Source organism: Stegostoma tigrinum, chromosome 25, assembly GCF_030684315.1.
Source record: "Stegostoma tigrinum isolate sSteTig4 chromosome 25, sSteTig4.hap1, whole genome shotgun sequence".
NCBI lineage: Eukaryota > Metazoa > Chordata > Chondrichthyes > Orectolobiformes > Stegostomatidae > Stegostoma > Stegostoma tigrinum.
In genome coordinates this window covers 12,295,146-12,312,393 of record NC_081378.1, presented here as the reverse complement: position 1 = coordinate 12,312,393, position 17,248 = coordinate 12,295,146, and the positions used below count along the sequence as shown (strand labels likewise).

The window sequence follows — 17,248 nt, the reverse complement described above, 5'->3', positions numbered from 1 at the left end:
TGCCAAGTTTTTAGCTCCTTATTCTCTGAACATGTTCAGAACCATTTTTTGTTTCTTCCCCCTTCTTCAGTAACATATTTCTTTGCCTTGTAGGTCTGTGGTCTCAGTGCAGCTTCACTGGATGTAGGTGCAAGAATCTTCACAGGCAATTTTGAGGTACGTGTAATTTCTTGCTTAACTTTGTGGAGTTGAGAAATAGAAAATGGGGCAGTTATTGTTCAGAATGCAACTTCAAACTTGTGTTAAGATTTATGTGGGATGTGTTATTTTCGACTTAAATACAAGTTGTTAATAGAAGTGTTTGCATTTCTGCCTGATGACACTTTGTTTGGTTCAAGTAGGTCAGACTGTGGTTAGGGGGAAAATATATCTTTCTTACCCTCCTCTCTGTTGTTCTTTCTTCCCCTCCCATCCGTGTGTCTGTCTCTCTTATGTTGTTGCGATGGTCAGCTGCCGAATTCTAGCTTTTTCTTTCTCTCGTAGACATTTTGGTTGCTCAAGTCACATTTTCAGCTACGTAGATGGGCTTCACCTGGGAAACGAAGTAGGTTAGAAGGATGGCTTTGCTTTTGATGGTCATAGAGCAAAGGTTGACCCAAATCGAATATGATCTAAGGTAATCTGGCTGGGGGGGTGGGGGAGTGCAGAATAAGTAGAAAGCATTTAAATGTAATGCAAATGCAAATAGCAGCTTTCTGAATGGGAAGTCGGGCCTGGAAAGACATAGAAGTGCAGAGGCAGAGGTCATGGCAAAAAAAAAATGAACTATCTTTTGGTTTTTTTCTGCACAAAGAAGATGTTGCAAGTGTTAGACGAAACAGGAGCAGAAGTAATGGATGGGCTAATCACAGGAAAGACCAGTTCAAGGTTGTTGGGAGCCAGTAAGTCACGAGTTCCAGATGGAGTGTGTCGTTGGTTGCTAACATACGTGAAGGGAGAAGTGGGGATGTTGGTCAGTCTTTGACACTTCACTGGATACAGGATTATTGCTAATAGATCCAGCTTTTTTTAATGTTGTGCCGTTGCTCAGGCTAATAAAGAGTGATAAACCGGTGAGCTGGACGCCATTCAGCCTTGCATTGCCAATAGGAACAGAAATCACCTGAAAGACTCAGCACATCAACCATTGGCTGTGGAGTGAGGAAACCATTAACTGTTCAAGCCATGATCTTTACTGGGCACTGGACAATATTTAGAGTTGGAGTTGGTCTGGAGGATGTTGAGATGCAGTGGAAGGGCCGCACAGAGGCAAGCACAAGGGAATGTCTAGTTTGGGTATCAGACCAGAGTGATCCTATGGGGGTCAAGTTTTAATGGTACAAGGAGAATGCAGATGGTTGTGGTCACAATAAGCAAAAATGGATTTTCGGGGCAATGTCAATGGAGAAGCAGAATCCTGGCTAGCTGCTGCTAGAACTGAATATAGACAGAGGTTATGATCTGCAAGCTTCATTCTCCATGGTGACCAGTTTAGTGGAAATTTTTTTTTAAGTTAAGGCCAAAACCAACATATCCATTTGGCAAGATGTGGGTTCGTAAAGGATGGCCAGGTGGGGATTTTTTTTTTCCCCCAAGAAGAAAACTATGTTCCTTACAAACTTAATGAGCTTCTTTTTTGAAGTAACCGAGATGGCTGTAAAGTTCGCAGATAAAGACAAAAGTTTCAGAATTGATGACAAAAACAGAATCATCACTGGCACTTGATGCTTACAGATGTGACATGAAACTGAAAGGAAGGTCAAATATGAAAAGAGTATGCTATGAAGTGCACAACTTTGAAAAGCAGTGTTGAGCCAAGTTAGTGTTTGGAGGGTATGGGGGTTCTGTGTATGGGCTCACACCATTTTCAGGGCAAGTTTTTATTCATGGCTCACAACTGTGACTTAGTTGGACTTCTGATGGCCGAGTTGAATTTAAAAGTAAATCCATGATTAGAACTTCAAAAACGTCTTATGCCCAATACTCCGTTGAGGCTTATTTTCTCTCGCCACACTTGAAAAGTTGTCAAAATCGTGGGTTGCAGAGGAGATAGTACAAGATGTCAGCAAAATGCAAGGTTGAAAGATGTTACATTGTTGGTAGAGAAGAGCAGTTAGGACATGACTTAACGGATTATTTGATGATGAGAGGTTGTGGCAATGCAGCAGGAGAAGCCCAATTCTGATGGTGGCCATCAATTGAACATGATTGGGAAGAGTGCTGTTGGAGACAGATCGTTAAATACTTGGTAAAGTGAGATGAGAAATAGCATGATGAGTTTAGTGCTCTGGGTTGCAGTGTTGGGTGGAGGGGAGCACTGGAAAAGAGCAGCGTGGCATGAGTGCTGTTTCGAAGTACGTGGGCAGACGTTTTGGACCAAAGAGCCTTGAGCTGGGAGTTCCACGTGATATAGGCTGGGTAATGCAAGGAACATGATCCGGCATGATTTAGGCTGAAAGTCATGTCTGTGGCCTCCTGATTGTTTCTACGCTGGACGACTAATCCAGAGATCATGGTGGAATTTAAACTCAAATGAAAAAATAACACTGGAAATAGGAGTCTCATGATGGCCATGAACCTATTGCCAATTGTCAGAAATACCAATCTGGTTCACTTCCTACAGATTAAGGGGGTGACAATGGGCACCCGCATGGGCCCCAGCTATGCCTGCCTCTTTGTAGGTTACGTGGAACAGTCCCTCTTCCGCACCTACACAGGCCCCAAACCCCACCTCTTCCTCTGTTACATGGATGCCTGTATCAGCACCGCCTCTTGCTCCCCAGCTTGAACAGTTCATCCACTTCACCAACACCTTCCACCCCAACCGTCAGTTCACCTGGGCCATCTCCAGCACATCCCTCAGCTTCCTGGACCTCTCAGTCTCCATCTCAGGCAACCAGCTTGTGACTGATGTCCATTTCAAGCCCACCGACTCCCACAGCTACCTAGAATACACCTCCTCCCACCCACCCTCCTGCAAAAATTCCATCCCCTATTCCCAATTCCTCCGCTTCCGCCGCATCTGCTCCCACGATGAGGAATTTCACTCCCGCACATCGCAGATGTCCAAGCTCTTCAAAGACCGCAACTTTCCCCCCACAGTGGTCAAGAATGCCCTTGACCGCGTCTCCCGCATTTCCCACAACACGTCCCTCACACCCTGCCCCCGCCACAACCGCCCAAAGAGGATCCCCTGCCTTGTTCTGACACACCACCCCACCAACTTCGGGATACAACGCATCATCCTCCGACACTTCCGCCATCTACAATCCGACCCCACCACCCAAGACCTTTTTCCATCCCCACCCTTGTCTGCTTTCTGGAGAGACCACTCTCTCCGTGACTCCCTTGTTCGCTCCACACTGCCCTCCAACCCCACCACACCCGGCACCTTCCCCTGCAACAGCAGGAAATGCTACACTTGCCCCCACACCTCCTCCCTCACCCCTATCCCAGGCCCCAAGATGACTTTCCATATTAAGCAGAGGTTCACCTGCACATCTGCCAATGTGGTATACTGCATCCACTGTACCCAGTGTGGCTTCCTGTACATTGGGGAAACCAAGCGGAGGCTTGGAGACCGCTTTGCAGAACACCTCCGCTCAGTTCGCACTAAACAACTGCACCTCCCAGTCGCAAACCATTTCCACGCCCCCTCTCATTCTTTAGATGACATGTAGCACTGCAGGAGGCCCATGATGGACAATGATGCCACCCGAAGGTTGCAGGAACAGCAACTCTTATTCCTCTTGGGAACCTTGCAGCCCAATGGTATCAATGTGGACTTCACCAGTTTCAAAATCTCCCCTTCCCCCACCATATCGCAAAACCAGCTCAGTTCGTCCCCTCCCCCCACTGCACCACACAACCAGCCCAGCTCTTCCCCCTCCACCCACTGCATCCCAAAACCAGTCCAACCTGTCTCTGCCTCCCTAACCGGTTCTTCCTCTCACCCATCCCTTGCTCCCACTCCAAGCCGCACCTCCATCTCCTACCTACTAACCTCATCCCACCTCCTTGACCTGTCCGTCTTCCCTGGACTGACCTATCCCCTCCCTACCTCCCCACCTATACTCTCCTCTCCACCACCTATCTTCTTTTCCCTCCATCTTCGGCCTGCCTCCCCCTCTCTCCCAATTTATTCCAGAACCCTAACCCCATCCCCCTCTCTGATGAAGGGTCTAGGCCGGAAACGTCAGCTTTTGTGCTCCTGAGATGTTGCTGGGCCTGCTGTGTTCATCCAGACTCACATCTTATTATCTTGGATTCTCCAGCATCTGCAGTTCCCATTATCACTGGTTCACAGTGTCCTTTATGGAAGGAAACTGCCTTCCTGGCCGGGCCTACATCTGACTCCAGACCGATGGCCATGTGGTTGATTCTCAATTGCCCTCTGGGCACCTATGGATGGACCATAATTTCTGGCCTGGTCAGGGACTTCCACATGCTGCTGATGAATTTTAAACAAGGAAGCTCCATAGTTTGTGGATATGGCAGAGGGCTTGAGATTAATGAAGATATTACTGCAACATGGAACTGTGTCCAGAAGAGGAGGAATTCCTCTTCCTAAGTATTCAAGGATAATGGATATCCAAAGATCTGGGTCAGGAGATGCCTACAGGACCAGCATCAGAGAGATTCTACACCCCCTAACACATTCTTCCCACTACCCTACATGAAGAACATGTCGGGACTCACCACAAGACTTCTACACCTCTGGGCGTCACAGTGGCACACGAGCCCACATCAACCCTACGACAAGTGCTCACCTGAACCAAAGACCCACTCCCTACCATGGACAGGACCAATGTTATCTAGAAGATCCCCTGAGAGACTGTGAAAAAGACTACATCGGACAAACAGGAAGGAACCAGCAACGTACAGGAACGCCAACTGGTGACAAAAAGACACGACCAATACTCACTCATCTCAATCCACGTGGTCAAGGAGAACCATGACTTTGGCTGGGACAACCCAGATCCTGGGATAGGTTAGGTAGAGACAGGCACAAGAATTCCTGGAAGCATGGCACTCCACGAAGCATGCTGTTAATAAACTCATTGAACTCAACCCCATATACATTCCACTGTGGAGGAAACCCGGAAGTGAGGCAATCCATTGCAACGGGCCCCAGAGCTCCCAGGCAGGAAAACGCACCGCTGTTTCGGAGGCTGCACTGACGATGTTATCAAGCCTGGTAACGAAACATCTGCGGAACATCAAACCAGCTCAGCGAGACAACCGACCTCAACAACCACAACCTGAGTTACAGATCTACTCTAAAACCTTAGATATTATTGGACTGTTTAAAATGGGGAATGGAACTAATCTTGCTGCTTTTGGTAAAATAATGTCAACAACATTTAGAACAAATATTTAGACTGAGCATCCTTTTTTAGAAGAGATGATTACTCTTCCTCCTTCTCTGAGAAGGTGAAAGACATGGACTGGATTTGCCGAAGATTCTCTGTCGGATTGCCATTCCACCCTTTTTTCCCCTTTATTATGAAAGGAGAGCACCCTGGATTTTGGGCAGGAGTTTCTGTTGACAGCTCCTTCGGAAATTTAGAGCTGTTGTTCCATTCTGGCAGTTCTCTAACAGCCCAGGACAGTTGCTGGAAGGTAAACTGCAGCTCCATTTTCACAGGTGTCACCAACCATGTTCTACAGGCACCTGCTGCCATTTGCTAAGGGCATTGAGGCAAGTGTGAGGTTTGGGGACGGGTAAAGTTGTGAGACAGGGTGGAGCGTCAGATTCAATTGTGCTGGAGGGTGCGAATGGGACTAAATGTCCTCATGTGTACCATGCTGAGCTTGGGCTCACATGCTATGAAGAGCTACTCGCTTAGCACAAAGCAGGAAAGCAAAAGCCTCCCACCCTCAATGCTGGACTCATTCACAGGCAAAAAGAATTGGAACTACAGAATCTCAACCACTCTACAAAACAAACTAGCTTTAAACCCATTGTTTAATGACCAACAGTAGCCCTATAATAACTTCCACATTGACAGTAGCAGCATTGAATCTGCTCTTTTGTAAGAATACAGAGTGGATCCATACATCTCAATAGTTTAAATAATTATCATTTCTGTCTTCTGTCTTATTTCTAAAGAACATTTGTGTGTGTTACATTACGAGCTCTAGTCTCCAGTAATTAATGAATCTTGAAGGCAAGTCTAGGTAAATCTGCTCCCTTTTTGAAAAGATAAGATCATTTTGCATCTTGGAGGAAGGTATCCAGGAGGGTCAAAAAAATTCCATGTTTAAGTTTGCCTTGTTGCAACCCAACAGGCAGGGAGGGTAGTGGACAATAAAGTTGAGCCAGTGTGTTCATTGTTCCCCTGGGACCTTCAGTATTTGGGAATACCTGCCTGGGGATGCACCCCCTGTTGGAGAGTGGCGTAACAAGTCTGTGTGGGTGATGTTCACTGCTTAGAATATTTCCTTGCCAAGAACAAACCCCCAGCTGTAAGAAGAAAAGGCTGACATAGTGTCTCCAAGAATAATTCACCCATTCACATCTATTGCAAAGCTGACAAGTGGAAGTTTGCTCACTCCAATCAAATCGTTAGAGTCACCAGAGATGGTTGACACTGACAAATGCCTACGTGTTGCAAATTAAGTTGGAGCATCTTTGCCTTTTACTTTCGTCTGCTGATTGTTGGAACAGAATAAGGAAGGGCCTTTGTTTGTTTGAGTTGCCTGAGAGTAAACAGCGGCAGCTTTTTTTTCAAAAGAAAACAGGGAAGCAATTTTTAGAAGGAAAGAAAATAGGCTTTTTTCTTCAAAAACTGGTGTAGTTTTTTTTGCCATGTCGTCATCAAAATGGGAGCAAATAACAGTCTGGAATGGAAGAAAAGCTGGAAGTCAAATGATGCTGGAACTGCACAGCTGGTCTTTTGGTTTTAGCAAAAGCTGTAAGATTGATCCCTTGTGAATTGTAAACCTTTCAACACTTGGCTTCTGTAAGATGCCTAACTTATCTTGTAGCTGTGAGCCAGTCTCTTGTTTCAGGAATTTCCATTTGGCTAGTAACAGAAAGGACCGACTGAGGATTGATTCCGTAGTCTTTTTCTGTACAAGTGGAAGTAAGATTTGATAATGAGCCAGAGTGGATCTCAGGTTCATAAATGCATGTGCAATGATTGAAGATGGGCTGATGAGTCACCTGAGGGGCCTAGGTTTTCAGGAAGACTGGGAGAATGCTCACTGGTCTCTGACTGACACCATCATGACCAATTTCCAACCACACACACCTGGTGTCAGGGGTCCACAAAAAAAGGGCTGGCGCAATGCAGTGAAGAGTAATTTGTCTGTTCACGTGTATTGCGAAGCTTGTGTCTTCCTTAGCAAGGATAAGTAATGGGAGGGTTAGGTGTTTCTTTTTTCAGAGAAATACTTTTGTCTGAATTAGGCAATGAATGTTTGTCATGAATAGAAGGCATGATGATGCTCAGGTATATTCTCCTTGTTGGCAGACGTGAAGAAACCAGATCGAGAGGCCCTGCGTTGCCGCCTCTGGTTGGTGCTTTGCTTTTCTGAAGGCTGTCTTTTATTTATTTGTGTTTTTGAGGGTGGATGAAATGGGCGAAGTACTGTCATAAAAACCAAGGGTTATGGGAACATTCCTGCACTTGGTAAAGCGTGTTACCTATCGCTTCGGAAATAGCGTTTACACTGCTGTTGCCTCAAGTTATGAGGGATATTGCTCAAGACGAGCAAGAGCTGAGGTTTATCTATGAATGGAGATTTGGTCAGCAACAAGGAGCTGATGGGATTCTGCACTTGGGTCCAGTTAGCAATGATCAAGGCCTCCAGTTTGCTACCAACAAGATAATTTGCTCCCAGGCAGCTGAGAAGCTTGTGGGTATGAGCGTTCATTCAGAAGTCATCTGATCGCAGAACAAAATGTACTGTTCTTACTGCAGGAGGAAGAAACCTCGTCCAATCCTGAGGACTGTTTGTTCTACCTTGTCAGTTGCTGTATGCAGTAGCTTTTAAGCACTAAGTGACGACTTTAGAAGTTTGAACCGGTCATCTTGTGGCTGCTGTGGGGAAGTGCAAGTACTCAGAAAGAACAAGGGGCAGCAGGCCCTAACCATCTGAAAGGATGATCTCCAAGATTCCACTGGACAGGGATCACTGAACCACCTTCATAGTTTCACCCCATGCCCTCGTTGATGGTTTGCCTGTGTCGTGTGGATGTTTACAAGATGAGAGTCTGAATAAGTACGATGATATGACATCTCCTAATGGTTTTCCTGCAGCAAGAATCTGTTGATAGTGAAGGGTCATTCCTGTTCATTACAAACACCTAGTCCATGCTTTCTGTCACCCTGGGTCTAAATGACAAATATGTTGGGAAAATTAGTGAACTCTTAAACTTCTGTGTGACCTCCGAGATACTGGGGCTTGGTTTTCAACACATTACCCCAGTGAAGTGTAACACTTTGTAAAAGCCAAGTGTCACCATTGTGAACCGCATGCAAGTACACACGACCTGCTGTCCTAACTGTCTCCTGGTTATGGTTCAGTGGTCAGTAATGCTCTTGGCAGGTGCCTAGGGATGTTTCATTGTGCTAAAGATGTATTGTTGTAAGTTACCAATCTCTCTCTGTAACAGACTCAAAAACAGAAGTTGCTGGAAAAACTCAGCAGGTCTGGCAGCATCTGTGAGGGAGAAAACAGTTAACGTTTTGGGTCAATCTAGTGGGTCGGGTTTGGGAGAGTTTTGGCCCTAATATTATTGAACTTGATTTATTGAGCCCAGAGGGCTGCGTGGTCCCCCAAGGGGAATACTAAGTGTAGTTCTTCTAGCTTACAATGAGTTTTGTCGGAACACTAGTAAGCCGGAGACATTGGTCAGGGAACAGGGTGGTGCAATGAAGTGGCAGGCAAGTGAGAGCTTGGTCTGTTTTGCGAGTGGAACGTTCTGTGAAGTGTTCACCCAGTCTGTGCTTTGCTTTGTTTCCCCAATGTAGAGGAGATCACGTTGTGAGCAGTAAACCTTAACAGTTTTTCTGTCCCTCTTACTGACCTGCCATATTGTATTTCGATTTATTCACCGCATTCATTTTTTTTTTGTCTTTTGCTGTTGAGCCAAGCTTCCAGGTTGACAAATTTGTCATTTAAATGCTTGGGCAAAATGCTGGCTATCATGATGTCTTCGCTTTCTGATTTTGGGTAATTTTCCTTCCCCGATGGAGTAACTTCATCCCTGAGACCTAAAGCACTCTAGATCCATCCATGTCCAATTTGGACCATGCATGGGTGAAATTATCACAGGAAATATCATGTAGACGATGAGCTTTAATTACTACAGAGCAGTTTCAGTTGCTTTTCATTTAACTGTGTTTTAGAAAGGGTCATTTTGATGCCTTGAAAGTTCACTGCTTCTCCAATGTGAACGCCCACATTTTATCAGAGCAGGAGGTATTGTCAAGAGCGCTTTAACTCAGCATTCCTTTATTTGCTCCATTGACAACATCACCAAATTGACTTGACTAAATTATTGTTGAGGAACAGCACATGACAGCGTTGGGTCTGTGAAGCAGCTGTTTTGTATCTCCATCTGTTGCACGCTGTTAGTCAGGTGAGGTCCGAATTTGCCTGGACACAGGATGAGTTCACTGACACTTAATAATGCTTCCATCAGTGACAGTCGCAAAGACAGGAGAGAAGAAAATATCTTTGTGGGAAAAACTGCTGTCATTTGTTATAAATTACCTGCCGAGGAGAAACTATTTGGAGCGATGTGGGGTTGGAGGATTCCCCTTGAAGACATATCCCATCGTTGCTCATTAGTCCATGAAATAGGTTTGAAGGACCACAGGAGCAAGCAGTCTTTTGGTTGGTGCGAGGGATTGTGAACATTGGCCTAGTTCTTTTTGTGAGATCAGTTTTTTAAAAAAATTTGTTTTTGAAAAACTTGTTGCTTTTTCGAATCCCGCACACTATGTACAGTGTGTGGAGCCAACATTTTAATGACCATTTTACGTAAGGTTTTCCATGTTTGTTGCTAAGGGTTGCTATGGACACGTGTAATTAGTGCCTGGCTTGTGTATGGTGAAGCTGGCATGTTTGGGGAATTCTCATTAAATCAGGAAACTAAACAAGATCTTTATTATGTTTAGATATTTGTACATTCACAGAGGCCAGATGGGCATGTTAAGCAGAGGCAATGCCATGAAGACGATGCTACTTTTCTGAAGTTCAATACAAGTAATAGTTTTACAGGTGTAGTGACTGAGCTAAACCAGCTAATCAGTCCTCCAGTCCTGCCAGTGTTTGTGCACTGTGCAAGTGCCTCTCGTTGATGCATAAAAACTTCAGTAAACCGTTTCTTGCCCCACCAATCTTCTCGGGAACCATGAAGATGGTAATCATAATTGCTATTCCCCCTCTTTTGCGCTGCGAAATTAGTGCAGTGTGTGTGAATCTTCTCGCCCAAATGGGTTGGCTTTCACTCGAACCAGTAACACATTTCACTCAGCTGATTCGAATGGTCTGAGCTTCAAGTTCCATTTCAGGAGCTGTACCCAAAACAACAGGTTGTGTGTTGATGCATTATCGAGGTGCAGTTTGTCAAGTGAGTTGTTAAACCTAAACCCCTTTATGTTCTCTGTAGTGGACACAAGGTGAGACAACTGCCCAGTGCTGTGATTGCTGTATTGTTAAACCAGAGATCTAGGTGGTAATCTGTTTGAGTTCTGTGACTGCCGATGTCAGAATTTGAAATCCAATAAAAATCTGGAATTAAGTGCCTAACGATGACCATGAATCCCTTGTTGATTGTTGGAGAAACACATTTGGTTCACAAATGTCTTCCCTAGGAAAGGGACATTAAATCATCCTTACCTGGCATGGCCTGCGGACTCCAGACTCACGGCAATGTTGAGCCTGCGATGCCCTAATCCTGTGAATTAATTTAAAACAAAAACGTAATCCCCTTGACATACATTCAAAGCAGCAGCACTGGGAATTCTGCCCCCCCTCCTCCCCTCGACTTGTTCCTTGTTGTGATAACAAGGTGTGGAGCTGGATGAACACAGCAGGCCCAGCAGCATCAGAGGAGCAGGAAAGCTGATGTTTCAGGCCTAGACCCTCCTTCAGCAATGGCGGAGGGGAAGGGGTTTCTGAAATAAATAGGGAGAGAGGGGGAGGTGGATAGAGGAGAAGGTAGGTGGAGAGGACACAGACAGGTGATGGAGCCAGTAAAGGTGAGTCTAGGTGGGGAGCTAGGGAGGGGATAGGTCAGTCTAGGGAGGACGGACAGGTCATGGGGGCAGGTTGAGTCTATTAGGGAGGAGATTGGGGTGGAGCTTGAGTTGGAGGGGTTACATGGGAGGAAGGACAGGTTAGGGAGGCGGGCAAGAGCTGGGCTGGTTTTGGGAAGCAGTAGGCGGCGGGGAGATTTTGAAGTTGGTGAAATCCACATTGATAACCTTGGGCTACAGGGTTCCCAAGCGGAACACGAGTTGTTGTTCCCGCAACCTTTCAGGTGGCATCGTCGTGGCACTGCAGGAGGCCCAGGATGGACATGTCGTCTGAGGAATGGGAGGGAGAGTTGATATGGTTTGCAACTGGGAGGTGCAGTTGTTTAGTGTGAACTGAGCGGAGGTGTTCTACAAAGCGGTCCCCAAGCCGCCGCTTTTGTGTGCTTGATACGACTGTAACTGAAAACCTGCCCCGACGCCTGTGAAGTGCTTTCTTGATGTCCGTGGCTGTCGCTCTCACCTGTCCTCGAGTATTGCGTTGTTTTGAATTGATTTGGTCTCAGCTTGGGTTCTAACAGAACAATGGAGCTCCTGACTTCATTACACACCTAAGTGTTAGTGAGTAGGTTATTGCTGAACAAACATTGCTTGATAGCATTGTCAATGATCCCTTCATGTGCATTTGCTTATGACCTGTGGGGATGGCTCGCACTGTCAGACCTGTTGTGGGACAATTTTACAAAGCAATGGGGACATTCTTCCTGTTTTGTAGGGGCGGTGAAAAAATGGTACAAAAAGTAACAGCATAACCCGTGATTTGATTGATGTTGTATGACTAATTTCCCAAGCTATCATTTTCACCATGGGGTGCCTACCAGGTAAGCACTCTGATGGGCAGTGCCAATTGATCACAAAATGGAAATGTTTCTTTTTATAAAAGAGTATGCACCTGTTAATTCTTGTTTCCAAAAGGGATCGTCTTACCTTAGTTATTTTTGTGTAATTTACTTGTCAATAGGCACAGATCAGTTTGTTGTCAGTAAGCCATTACACCATAGGGTATACAGCCGACTTAGGCCACTTGATCATGGCTTATATGTTTCTCAACCCCACTGTCCTGCTTTCTGCCTGCATTCCTCGATCCCACCACAAATGAAGAACCTACCTATCTTTGTCTTAAATAAACTGAGTGACTTTGCTTCCACAGTCCCCCGCGGCTGTGAGTTCCATGGATTCGCCACCCTCCAGCTGAAGAAAATCTTCGTCATATTAATTCCTGTTGTCATTTCACCCTGACATTAAGCCTCAGGTTCCAGTCTCCCCTACTTGTGGAAACATCTCCATTTCCATGCTATCCAAACACCTCAGTCTGGAATTTTCAATCAAGTTCCCCTTAACACTTCTAGACTCCAAGTACAGACTCAGACTCCTGTTCCTCATATGAGTTGGGACTGCCTGATCATACTCATGGTGAATACTAGCTAAGTTGGCACTTGATTTCCATTTGGGAGTGTCAAGAGTTGTGTGGGTAATGGGCTTGCTTTAGGCATATGAAGGGCGTAGCAAGAAGGATAAATGTGTACGGGGGAAAGGGTGATGGAGCTGTGGGTGTTGTCTTGGCATCGTGAGTCAGATGCCTTGTGGCAATGACAGGGGCACCGACTGGTATCAGTCATAGGACTTGGAGAGTAAGGAGCTAACAGCAAGAAATATTTGCCGTTTCGGTAATTACTTCAAATAGAGTGCTGGAGACGCCAGGCAGACTTGGCTGCCGTTGTTCTTGTCAGAAACCAGCGTCCCCTTCTGCTGTTGACATATTACCCTTTTCTGGCTCCCACTCCAGCCCCCCCCCCCCCCCCCCCGCAACCAACCAACCTACCCGTTCCCAACTGCAAATAACATGTACAGGTGACCATGTTGCAGGGTTGGTTTGTGGAACTGGGTTTTCTCTTGTCTTGCCTGGCCTGGGAGGAGAGAGCATGTGCTAATCTGTTCACTGCCACAGTGTGATGGGAGCTTGCTGTGCACAAATACATCTGATTGGCAGGAGAGTGCTGCACCATTTCTGTCCGTTCAAGTTGTTTTGTTCTCTTGCCTATCCCAAGCCCCTATCCCCACTTTGTATTTCACATCTCGAATGACCTTGTCCCAAAGAATTCTCTTTTTGATCCTTGGATCAAGCTGCCCGTGAACAAAACACCGAACAAGTGATTGGTGGGGAGCACAAGGTCCACCTGGATTGCTGCAAAATCCCAAACAGGCTAACTTGGCCAAAAAGTGTAATTGTGATTTTGGATTGGGAGTGATGTTGCATAGAATGTGCAATGTGTTTGCAAAGGAAGAGAGTCTCTGTTTGGTATGTAGTTTTCTGCTCACGTTTTGTATTTCTGTTCAAGACTGGTTGGTCAAGGAGAAGGCAAGGTCAACAAAAATCTACAGGTTTGGGTTTCTTTCTAACACTGTTATATCTTAAAACTAAATACTACGAAGATGAACTCAGCCTTTAATCTAAACATTACATGATTGAAAGACTGTGCTATGAACTCTTAGCTAATGCCAATTACACTACTCTGCATGGTTCTATGCATGTGTTTCTAACTTGACTTTCTTAATCTAACTCCGCCCACAATGTGCTATTTGGACCCAGTGAGGAGCTTCTTCATTACGTCGTTCCAAAATTGCACCACAGTCCTTTAGAATCCACATTTGACTGATTTTTTGTTTTCAGTTTGGATTAGTGCTTCTCTTGACATCGTGTCCTGCTTCACCTTGAAATCGACAAACACCAAGACGCGATTTTTTATCTCCCTGTGTGGACTCCTGATTTCCGCTCAAGTCTCGTACAAAGTTGGCCCTTCCATTTTCTACCCCAATAATTTAGACCTCTGAGTGGACACTGCTACTGTGCCTTTGTATTAAATGATCATATCTCATGGGATTGAGTTGCTGCATTTAGACTTTGTCTGTAAGTTGTTCCTTGTGTATCTGATGATTTTCTTTGTTGCTATGATGGAGCATCGACACTTTTTTTTGCTTGTTTGTGATATAAATTGGTTTCTGGTGGACTCAACTGTTTTAGTGCCCATTCGTCCCCTTGTGTTGCTGAGCTGCAAATAATCGAACACTTGTCTGTGGTTCAGCCCATTGCACCTTTGTTTCCGGTCCTCAGATGACACTTGGGGTGGGTTCTTTTCCAGTGCACGTGGTTCTGTTGAACCTCCTGTAGCTTGCTTGAGTGTTTTAAGGTCAATCCAATCTGCTGTTTAAATGGACCATGTCAAGCAACAACAACTGGTATTGGCTGGAGAATTGCTGTCACCATACCTAGTGTGTTGATCTTGATGTGGAACGTACATGTGCTTGGAGACATTGGTAAAAGAAATTCATCAAGCTGGATTTTGTTGACCCTGCAGGAGACCTTTTTGATTTCTCCTAAAATGTTCTTGCAATAAGTTTACAAATGACCTTGGCTATTGTAAGGTGTGCCATACTGAAGGCACTGAAACGGTTTAAATGACATGATTTGGTACAAGAGCTTGATTTGAACTTTGTAACCTACCAGGTAATCAGTGTGTGTGTTTGTTTGTTTGTTTGTTTGCATCCCTAACCATCTTGACAATCTCACATTTTGTATATTTGACAATCTCACATCGTCTTTGGTACGTACTTTAGGTCAGCCTGACAGCAACTAATGTGCCATGGAAACCAAGTCACCTGATGCTTGAGCATCTTGAATAGTTGACCTTTCTAATATGTTCTTTTGTGTTTGTTTGTAAGATTGGGTTTTGTTGGATGTTTCTGTTCCCTGTGAACAAGCTCCCAGAACATTTATTTTGTTGTGATTCATGGAGCTGCTTGGAGTGCCAAAATAGTGGATGGTTCTGTTTTTTTAGGAAAATATTAGCAATTTTAAAACAACCCCAGTTGCTGGAAAAGCTCAGCGGGTCTGGCAGCATCAGACCTGCTAAGCTTTTCCAGCAACTTCTGTTTTCGGCCCTGATTTAGAGCATCCGTGTTTCTTTCAGTTTTTGTTGAGCAGTTTTCATAGAATCCCTTCAGTGCGAAAACAGGCCCCTCAGCCCAACAAGTCCAAACATTGGATCGCCCCACCCAGACCCATCCCACATAACCCACCTCATCTCCACACCCCTGAACACCTACGGGCAATTTAGCATGGCCAAACCACCTAAACTGCACATCTTTGGACTGTGGGAGGAAACCAGAGCACCCAAAGGAAACCCATGCAGGCACGGAGAGAATGACTATCTGTGCGCAATTTGCACACCCGAGGGTGGAATTGAACCCGGGTCCCTGGTGCCGTGAGGCAGCAGTGCGAGCCACTGAGCCACTGTGCCGCACCCCCAACAATTTTAAAAATTTGTTGTACGCAGATGAAGGAGAGAAGCTTTTGTTTTTGTCTTTAGCTTTCCACCTGTGTCATGTTTTGTGTACTCGCCCTTCCCCCCCACATGCCAACAATTGGCTTTTCTTTTGGACTGTGTCCTGCTGGTGGCAGAGTTGCGATTACAACATAGTTCTATCTTGTATGGCAGAAGGTTGTCTTCACATCGCACTTCAGGGTAAGAGTGAACGATTTTGTTTTGGCTCATTTAATAGGACATGGGCATTGTTTGCTGGATCAGCTTGTTGCCCAGATTGGCTTGCTCAGGCCACAGCGTTAGAACAGTACAGCACAGGAACAAGCTTTTGGTCCACAATATTGTGCTGAACATCACATCAAATGAAACCAATCCCATCTACCTGCCCTTAGTCCATATCCCTCCAATCCTTGCATGTTCATCTGCCTATCTAAAAGTCTCTTTAATGCCTCTATCATACCTGGCTCCTCCACCACCACCCCTGGTGTTGCATTCCAGTCTTCTACCACTGAGTTTTTTTTAAAAAAATGCCCCCCATGTCTCCTGTCAACTCTCTTCTTCACCCCCCCCCAACTTAAATGCGTGCTCCCGCGTTTTAGACATTTCAACTGTTGGGGGAAGAAGAGATTCTGACCATCAACCCTACCTATGCATCTCAATTTTAGAGATTTCTATCAAGCCTCCCCTCGGCCTTTGCCACACCAGACAAAAGCAACGAGAATTTTTCTAGCCTCTTCTTTTAGCTCGCATCATCTGATCCAGACAGCATCCTGGTAAACATCTTCTGCACCTTCTCCCAAGTCTCTATCTCGCAACTATAGTATGCCAACCAGAAATGGACACAATTCTCCAGGTGTGGCCTAACCAAAGTCTTATGAACTGCAATATGACATCCTGACTGTTGTACTCTGTTCCTTCCTCCGCTTAAGGCAAGCATGCCATATGCCTTCTTTACAACCACCCCCCACCCCACTCTCTTTGTGTAACCACTTTCAGGGAGCTATGGACCTTGACCCTCATGATCCCTTTGTACATTAATGCTGTTCAGACTCCTGCCATTGACTGTACCACTTTTCTTTAACAGTTGATTTCCCAAAGTGCAGCAGCACCTCTCGTTTACCCTGATTAAACTCAGTTTGCCATTTCTCTGTCCATATCTGCAATAAATATATATAAAATATATTTCACAAACAGCAGATGTCCCAGTACTGAACACCACTAGTCACGGACCTCCAAGCTGAAAAACACCCTTCCACCACTACCCTCTGTCCTCTATGGGCAAGCCAGTTCTGAATCCGCATGGCCAAGTTACTGTGGATCCCATGCATCTTAATCTTCTGGATGAGCTTACCATGACTTGTTGACTCACTAACATCCAAGGGGGGAAAAAAAATCCACTGCTCCACCGTCATTGATCAGCTTCATCACCTCCTTAAGAAATTCAATCAAGTTAGTAAGACATGATCTGCCCTTCACAAAGCCATGTTGACTGTCCCTACTTTGGCCATGCGCTTCCAAATGTGCGTAAATCCAATCTCTAAGAGCTCTGCCCAACAGCTTCCCACCCACCGATGTGTGACTCACCGGCCTATAGTTTCCTGGATTATCCCTATTTCCCTTCTCGAACGCAGGAACAACATGAACTACTTGCCAGTCCTCTGGTACCTCTCTAGT

The 17,248-nt window shown here is 45.5% G+C and overlaps 1 long non-coding RNA gene across 1 annotated transcript in view; it reads left to right on the top strand.

Moving 5' to 3' along the window:
- The window catches only part of LOC132210949 (uncharacterized), a 153,762-nt gene that overhangs the window by 49,062 nt on the left and 87,452 nt on the right, over window positions 1–17,248 (top strand). The window contains exon 2 of the long non-coding RNA XR_009447203.1: window positions 94–156. This is a non-coding gene — a long non-coding RNA (uncharacterized LOC132210949). The remainder of the gene's footprint in view (window positions 1–93; window positions 157–17,248) is intronic.